Genomic DNA, 9,360 nt, shown 5'->3' with positions numbered 1-9,360 from the left:
GATCAATATTCTGTAAACTCTTTTATTTATGTATGAGTAATATCCACAACATTAATTACTTAAAGTTTTTACAATAGTTTGCATTTTATAGATGGTAATTCACTAGAAAACATATACTACATATGCTTACACATGAAAGCACTGATGTTTCTTTTCACTCTGAACAGGATGAAAATAATGCCGCTGATATATTCCCTGATTTCTCCCACGTAAAGAACTCAGTAAATTCAAAGAGATGTTATCAATTGAAATCAGCAATCACATAACATACACATACATAATGAGAGCTTTCTGCACCTTCCATTGTGTCTTGTACACTGCTATCCTCCATTAATATTTCTCAAATGGGCTGGATGGAAAGAACCATGAGATATAAGCAGACCGTTCTAATTCCAAATGTCATTTTTGTGTTAGCTACTGGTAAGTTCCACCTTTCTCTGTCAGTCACAATTGTTTTATCTCTTTCTGAGTCCCTTTATTCTGGGTCTTGAATTCCTCCACCCTTCATGGCATCCCACTTCATTAGTGCTTCTGTTACATGCTGGGTTTTTCCTTAACTGCACCTTTCCTTTCTTTCTTTGCTACCCCTCCACTCCTTTCCTTCCCCTGACTTTTGTTTCTCCTAGAGCCTCTGCTTTGAAACTGAATCACAGAGGAGAATTAAGAAAAAATGAGGAAAAACTGTTCTCAAAGGCATCAGGAGCAGCCCAGAAATGTTTGCTCCTCAGCAAAACTTAAAATGTTCAGTGACTAGGAGAGACATTTTCACTTACATTTTTCTAAGACAGACACAGCTAATACAGCTGGTGTTCTGCTATTAGTGAAGAAAGTCTTGCGGCCAAGTGAGTTGCAACAGATTAAAGAAGCTGCAGCACATTTATGTCAAAATGGTATTTATAAAGGTCAAAATATAACTGAAGACTTAAGTACTGGTTTTGGAGAAAGTAACCATAAGTGAGCAAAAATACTGCAACGTAATGAGAGGAGGAATTATATGTACTTCTTGGTTCTTTCTTTTTTGTGATGTGCAGAGTGACAGCTTTCTCACTTAATCGTGCCAGGCACTATGAGTGTTACATGGTTTACATTACCTTCTTGTACAATCACTATTTTTAATATTAGCAGAAATATTGACATGCCATGGAAGTTTGACTCATTCAGTAAGTCATTCATCTTTACGATTTTGTTGCCTCCCAGCTCCTGTCAGATTTCATTTCTAATTCAAATTTATTATTTTACCAGTGCACTTAATGACTGTTAGCAGAGCCAAACATACAAATTCAAAACTGGACCTGGAAAAAGGCATGAACAAAATAGGCTATTTCATTTAGGGTCTTTAACATCTACCTTTGTGCTATCTTATAAAAGCATCTTCAGACACAGCCTTAAGGCCAAATGCACTGTAAATCCCACCCACACTGAGTAACTTCACAACAATTTTCAGACTGCTATTCCCCAAACTGGTGACGGAATAATGCAAAAAGTTTCCAGATCACCCCAGCTAACAGAGAGCATAATCCATAGCAGGAATATTGCCCACTCTGCACGGATCCAAGTCTCCCCAGACATCCTCCTTGGTTCCAGGTTTACACAAGCTGTCTTTGTATCATTATGCAAAGCCACCAGCGGTGTCAGTCCTACCAGGAAGACGATCTGCTCTTTGTCAAACTAGATGTCCATGGTTTTGGGAATGGCCTTAGGACAGAGCCAGGCCTTACAGTGTGCATAACCAGACAGTCTATTGCTCCATATTCACATCTTGATATTGTACAAGCACTGCACACTGGGTACCTACTTCAGTCAGCTCCATAGTCACCAAAACGTAGCAGCCCTCGTGAGTCATGATGGTGAACTCACGGAGCTCAGGAGCTTTGTGTGTTCTCCACATGAAGAGAACAAACAGGCCTGCCTCACTCTGCCATTTCACCATCACCATTGCCTCATTCTGCACAGCTGCATATCAAAATCAATATGGACAACAGAGAGCTGTCACAAGGATAGGATAGGATAGGATAGGATAGGATAGGATAGGATAGGATAGGATAGGATAGGATAGGATAGGATAGGATAGGATAGGATAGGATAGGATAGGATAGGATAGGATAGGATAGGATAGGATAGGATAGGATAGGATAGGATAGGATAGGATAGGATAGGATAGGATAGGATAGGATAGGATAGGATAGGATAGGATAGGATAGGTGCTTAGCATCCTGAAGTGCAGCCTAAGTGCTGAGGGAGCTGCACTGCTACTACTGGCTTCACTGGGAGCAGGACTGCTGTTCAAATAGGAAACAGCACTACTGGTAAAAAGATTAAAGCAGGCAAATTAGGCACAGGCTTGTCCTTCTACTAGTGTGATCATGAAAAAAAAAATAATTTTGATTTCTCCTTTGGGTTTTTCCCCAGTTACTCTGTTCCACAAGCTGTGCATCCCTGGCTTTGAGGCGTTTCAGAGCTGTTAAGCTGTTATTTCCAGTAACAGAAGCAGTTACTTCCCATAATAATACGGATTATTCCAAAGCATTTGCTGCTCAGAAGGAAGGAACTCTAATCTAGGAAATTTTATGTTGTATCTGCAATGTTTCTGACCACAAAGTTTATTGTACTCAATTAATTAAATTCTATTCTGAAGAGCTTTGTCAATTCATTGTTTTCACCTGAACCCTTGAATTTGGCAGAGATATAGCCCTGATGTTACAGAATTGTTTTAATCTAGGTTCTTACAACCTTTTGGTGCCTGAGTTTTAGTAGTATTCTTTTAATATTTTTTTTGTTTGTAATGTAAACAAAATAAGGATTTTTGATAAAAAGTTGCCTCTGACTTAAAATCTGTCTGATTGGTTCATCAACATGAAAAAAATTTTCCTCAGCAATGCTCACATCGGATCACTGCATGGGAGAAGGGGAAGAACAATATTTTCTTATTTGACAGAGATTCACCTTTTTGAGAGCTGTAAGCCCTTCAAATGTGACTTGACTTTTTTCTTTTGGGTAGTGGTTTTGCCCCAAACCACACCTGTAACTCCCATTAGTAGAGGTGGGAGGGTAAAAAACCCCCAGATCTTCCACAATGTAGTTTTCCTGTGCTGTATATAATTCCCATTAACATTAATCTAAGTTGTTCACAATAAGCAACAGCAGGATCAGCACTCATTTTGAAAAACAAAGTAATATGTAATGATTCGCCACATCTGCAAAGCCTTCCTGAGTTTTATTTATGATGCTTTTATTTTGGCAATCACTCTCCTCATCAGAATGGTTATTTAAACTTGCGAGAGGAATCCATTTCATCATGATGTTTTAGCACATACATTTATATCCATCATAATTCTTAATCTAGACTTAATAAAATAATTTACCAGTATAATGTAAAATATTATGTAATTGATTTTTAGCACAATAGTGCACGAAGCAGGAGAATCAATAGCATCCACGGCCACAACAAATTTCAAATTATCATTCCCAATGCTTTAGACAAATCAATGGGTAGTTAATTTGCTACTAATTTTATTATGTGTAAAATGTTAAAAAAATTCACTCCATGTAAATAAAGTCATTCTTTGTCTGACTATATTTCTGCTCTTATTCTCTCCTGTGTTTGCCACCCCCTTTGTCTCCTCAGACCTACACTATTTAAATAAGCTTCCATTATTTTCAGTGGAATGACTTGCTAAAGGGAAATATTTGTGTCCCTTCACTGGACATCTGCTGTTGGTATGAAAGCAATCAAGAGGAAAATATGATGGTATGAAGCACATTTAACTTTCACGCCTCTTCATCATTCTGCACAAGCAAACACCAACAAGAATTCAATCATAAGTACTTCAAAAGATATTCCTCCCCTTTCTAAAAATGCAGATAATAAAAAAAGGAAAATAAAGAGTGAGAAAAAAATTACTAAATAACAATAGATTTTACATGTGAACCTTTCAGCTTTTTAGTACTTCTCCTGACGCACTATCACCATTAAAAAATCAATAAATACTTTTAAATACTTACAAATATGAACTAAATTCTACAAATGACTAAGACAAACTGTGTAATTTGGAGAAGCCATCATTATAACATATAATTTACTTCTCAACAACTTTTTAACATATTAGGGTAAAAACCTGCATTCAGCACAGGTGGTGGTGTGAGAGGCTGTACTTACATCTATGCTCACATCCTGCCTCTCTGATGGATTCTGCATCACTGACTACTGGGCTTGCCTGCTTAGAATTGCCTCTGATGAGATGGTATTGCAGCGTTTTGCAGGAGTATAAATTGTTGTTATAGTAGACTTCACAGGAATTTTTTCTTTTTTTTGAGAGACAAGATATAAACTTCACGTCCTTCCACTCAACTACAACTGTAGGAATAAAAAGAATCTTAACTTCCTAACTTCCAATAGGATTTAATTTAATAATGTCTCATGCATCTCATATGGCATTTGCACCAAAGTAAGAGCAGGAAGTTGTGTGGAAGGGCTGCTGATTTTGGCATTGCCAAATCAGAGTTAGTAATACAGAGAATGATAATTCCATCCATCAATCACTGTTTTTAAGACCCACAAAGAGAACCAAAGAGGCTGCATATTTCACTTCTTCTGTTTCACAAACTCCTAATTAGCTGTAAATGAACTTTTGGGAAAACTTAATCTTATGCCAAGGCACAGATCCTATTATCTGATGCTAATTTAGAGCTATGGAAGAAAAATGAGAGAAACACATATAAGTGAACAAATTCAAGAGAAGTTCACAGGCAGAAAGGACACTAACATTTTACTGAATGTGGCTTTTCAGTTGGCTTTTGCTTCTAAGCATTTTTAGTGGAATGAACCCAAGATGTCAGAAATATGTTTTCCCAACTGGAAAAACCATCTGAAGGGCCCTTGCAGATATGATCAGTCAATATTAGCGCTGATAGCATCAGACATTACTATTTCAGTTGTCTGCTTCAGTTCTTTTATGCCTTTTATGAGGACATCTGAAACCCAAACTTTTGTCAAGCATTTCTAGGGATTACTCCTAAAGGGAATGTTCCATCTGACAGAAGCCTGCAGAGAAACCCCCTCTAGAAAATGGTGTATCTATGGAGAGGAATGGACTGGAGTACTTTTAGCAGAAAAAACAAAATGCTACAGCTCTGCTGGTAAAACTCAGTGTGTGGTCCTTCCATTATGTAATAAGCACTAATTTACTTTGGAACAATTACTCTGTCTTGGAAGACTGAGAAGTTAGCTTTCTTCACAGCACTCATCTAAATTTTGATTCTTCTGGTTTCACTCCTTGACATGGTTGATTATAGAAGCACTGAATAGAAAGAATAGCAACTTGAAGTTCAAATGAGTAGAGAGAGGTGGAACAGTACGGAACTTTGAAGACAATGAAATTAAGCCTAAATTTGTAACAGAAAGGATGTTAACCCAGATGAATGACAAGATCAAAGCAACGAGTGACAAAGATGATATTACAGTCGGTATTTGTACAGACTTTGAAGACTGAATATATGAATATTTGCAAGTATTTGCATTTAATCAATTGTGTTTCTGCTTCTTTCCTGACCAATCCTATTCAACCTCACACAAATCTGAAGGTTTTACACTCTTGGTAGGTGTTTGGTTAACAGTGTTTCATACTTGGACTACTTTGCTCTCACCTCCTGTATGTGTCTTCTCATAACAAGGACAGAGACACAGCTAAGGACACGCAAATTTTGGGAGAAGCTAAGAACAAGTAGTAAAATAAAAACAGCGGAGATACTTTTTTTTACAATGTATCAGAAGCTAGAACAATTATTAAAAGCCATGTAATACATTTGAATATGCAAAGGTGAAAAGTGAGATGATTTTGAGTGCAGTAATGACTCTATCAGCCTCACTTGGAATACCTCCCCCCCATACCGTCTGCCCATTTGTCCCAGAAGCATCATTTCAGCTCACCCTGGGGCCTTCAGCCTCTGGTGGAGCTATGGTGTAGGAGCAGTGGTCTCAATAGAGCTGCTCATGGACCCTGATGGTCCCAGTGTATGGGTTTATACTGGGCTTTATCTTGGATATGTCTTATCACAGTGGACCTGGCTCCCCATCCCTTATGGAGAAGCTGACCCTTCCTGTTCCCTGACAGAAAGCTCAATTTTGATGACACCTGCTTCTCACATGTAATGCACAGACTGATATATTTCTAAGAGTAGAATGAAAAGCCACAAGTTTTAAGTCTTTGTAGGTAGTTAAAAACAATAGTTTTCTAATAAAATGCTGAAATTCAGAAGGTGAGGCATAACTTGGCTTGCAAACATAAAAATACATCAACGACAATGTGGTATGAGGTGCATGTTCTTCCTTGTCTGTACAAATCACATGAGTGGTAGAAGGAGGATATGTGGATCATGGCATGGCATTAAAATGTTATGACTTTACAAACTTCTACCTGCCTAGGCTACACTCTCTCTTATCTATCTTATTATAACAATTATGAAATGGATATTCTTCTACAATTAAGTTAATTATTTTTGGGCTTGAGCTAGCAGTAACCATCTCTGTACAGTGTGCTCTGTTGCTCTTTGCTTCCTTCCGGACATTCAGATCCTAAAGTTCCCCCAGTGTTTTACTTGGACACTTTAGACCTTTTTCTCACTTCCAATTCAACAATTTCTGATTAAAGATTGCTACTCTCTAATGTTTTAAATACTTCTCAAAGATCTGGATGTGTTTTCTTTCTCCAGCTCCAACTATGGTTTAATATCAAAGCCAGTAGTGGCCACATATAATTTCCTCAGCTATTATAAAAAAAGTTGGGTTTTAGCAGCTGGAATCAAAGACAACTTTGGTTTTTATTACCACCAAATTTCAGAGTGATCAAATGAATAAGGCAAGATGTTCTTGGGACAAAATGGATAATTATTGTTGCTTGCATAAACAATTAGCAATAAATAAAAAAAGAAAGGAAAAAGGATGCAGTCATATTACACATGGCAATATCTGATAGGGAGCAGTCACAGTTGTGAAAAGTGTATCTCAGTGCCAAATGAATGATCAGGGATCAGTTCAAATGCCAGCACACCACAACAGCAATAAGCAGGAAAGATAATAAGCCTCTACTGAAGATAGAGCATTTTGCATGCAGCAACTTTTGCAGCTGCTTAGATTGGTTTAGATTGACCTTAGATGCCATGAAGTTCTTTGTGGTTCCTTGGAGGAAGGGAAAGACAAGGTATGGAGTGGATGTGATCTGTTAAGGACACTATTGGAACCTCAGCCTACCCCTCAAAAAAAGGCACAGGGAGGCTTTTTTGAATAAACACTGGAGGAGTTACAGTTAAACAGAAATAGCTCTTCAGTAACAAATGAAACCATTATAGCATCTACAGATACAGATATGTTAAATATTATGAAACAGAACATAATTAAGTATGATGCAATCAATAAATCTTGGCACAGAGATAAGCACACATACTTTTCTTTTTGCTGTTTTTGACAAAAATCAGCAGTGAAAAAGTAGAGCATCAGTAAAACTCTGGGTGAGAAGATAAAGCTACCTAAAGATAAGTGACTATTAGCTGCTCTGTATTTAAGAAAAAGCCCCAAATGGAAAAAGAAATTTTTGGCACATTTTCCCCTGACCTACAGAGATGATGTTATTTTTGAGTAGTTCTTCTGACCAAGGATTGCCTCTGGAATTTTGCTGAGCAGAAAAGTAGCTTTGATAAAACCAGAGAATTGGAATCATTGCCTGTCTTTTTTTAACAAAGCAAATCATACTTTCACTCACTAGCTGTACTTAGCTAAGAAAATGTGCCCCTGTCCCAGGAAGAAAATTACTTTTTCATTATATTTAAACAGCAGTGTTATTGAAAGATTTGTGAAGCTTGTCTGTCTGAGCTTTAAAACAAGATGGAGAGAGCTAGTGAAAATCACTCTCGTCTAACTACTTGATAGTGCAAAAAATAGCTTTGAGCTGTGAGAGTGATGTTATCTGCTACTGAACCAAAAGATCAGGTGACAGCTGTGTAGCCCACATTCCTGGCCACTCAATCAGCATTGTCACGGGTCAAAAAATGGCAGGGTGTTTGGGCCTTCCTCCAATATTTGAATATGAGTCTTTGCTTTTCTATTTCTGCTGTAACATGAGCAAGATAGTGTTCCTGCTTTGTATCATTATAGGAAGGGTGACTTCATGCTACAGATTATGCAGGGTGGCCTTGATGTCTTAGAGAATTCGAGATATGTTTACTTGTTCTTGCGCCAGTAATACAGAATGAAAAACACTGTGAATATCACTAGCATCTTAAAGGTAACAGCTAAATAGATAAACACGATCTATATATCTAATTGTTAAGTGTAGATGTATGCCTATCCAAAGGATTCTTCCTGACATAGGTCAAGCAGACCTTTTTCCACATTATGGTAAGTACTTGGACGTCAGACCTCTCTAACCAGTAATACAGTTCTTGTTCAGTTTGAAATTTTCAAAAATCAGTTGCCAGAAGTAGCTCAGAGATCTGGAATATGGGAAAAGATTCTGCAAGAGAATGATTAGCGAAGAGAGGGCAGCTCTGCCAGTGAAGTTTCTGTAATAAACAGTGTAATTATTCATAGTTTAGCATCAGGTTGTTTAATTTTCCCTCTCTGGGATGTATACAAATCTCATATTTAAAAAAAAAAAACCAAATCTTTGCAATGAAGCCTAGTTATGTGCATTTCCTATTGATTTACGTTAAAACCCAGAAATAAGTTACAACCATTTCCAGATTTTCTTCTTATTCTATATGTCTTACTGTCTCATTCTTTGACTCCTTTCAGCAGGAATAATTTTACTTGTGATAACTGGGAACTCCTGTGTTCCTCAGCTGAAGTATATCTACATAGGGAACTGTAAACAGGTATTTCTTTGAGGTGATCCAGTTCAGGAACAGATGTAAGGTATCTACAGTATCTGTTTGTCACTGAAAAACAATCTGCAAAGTACTTTTTTTTTTTTTCCCCCATGCAGATTCTTCCAATCCCCTCTCCAGCCACAGCTTAGCCTTTAATGAACTTTCTTGAATGCATTCTTGGAACCAAAGCACCAGTGAACCTGTGGGTTATGTCTAGTCTTTTCCTGATGCTCCAGCTCTTTTTGTACAGCTTCTGGACAGTTTTCATGCACGCTCCAGTACTGAACACAGTGCAACACAGCTCACCATTCCTGCTCAGCCACGCATGACCTGTGTTTTCTATTGTTCTTGTTGGTTTAGCAATTCCCTGGAGCTCAACTGTTTCTTAGATTTGCTGTAATTAAAGCAGACGGGCTGTGTCCTTGAAGGTCAAGCACTTTAGCCTCACTCCCACTGTGACTGTGACCAAACACTCTTACAATGCTCTTTGGTAATCCTCAA

The sequence above is a fragment of the Haemorhous mexicanus genome, chromosome 1, assembly GCF_027477595.1.
Source record: "Haemorhous mexicanus isolate bHaeMex1 chromosome 1, bHaeMex1.pri, whole genome shotgun sequence".
NCBI lineage: Eukaryota > Metazoa > Chordata > Aves > Passeriformes > Fringillidae > Haemorhous > Haemorhous mexicanus.
This window is presented reverse-complemented; position numbering follows the sequence as displayed.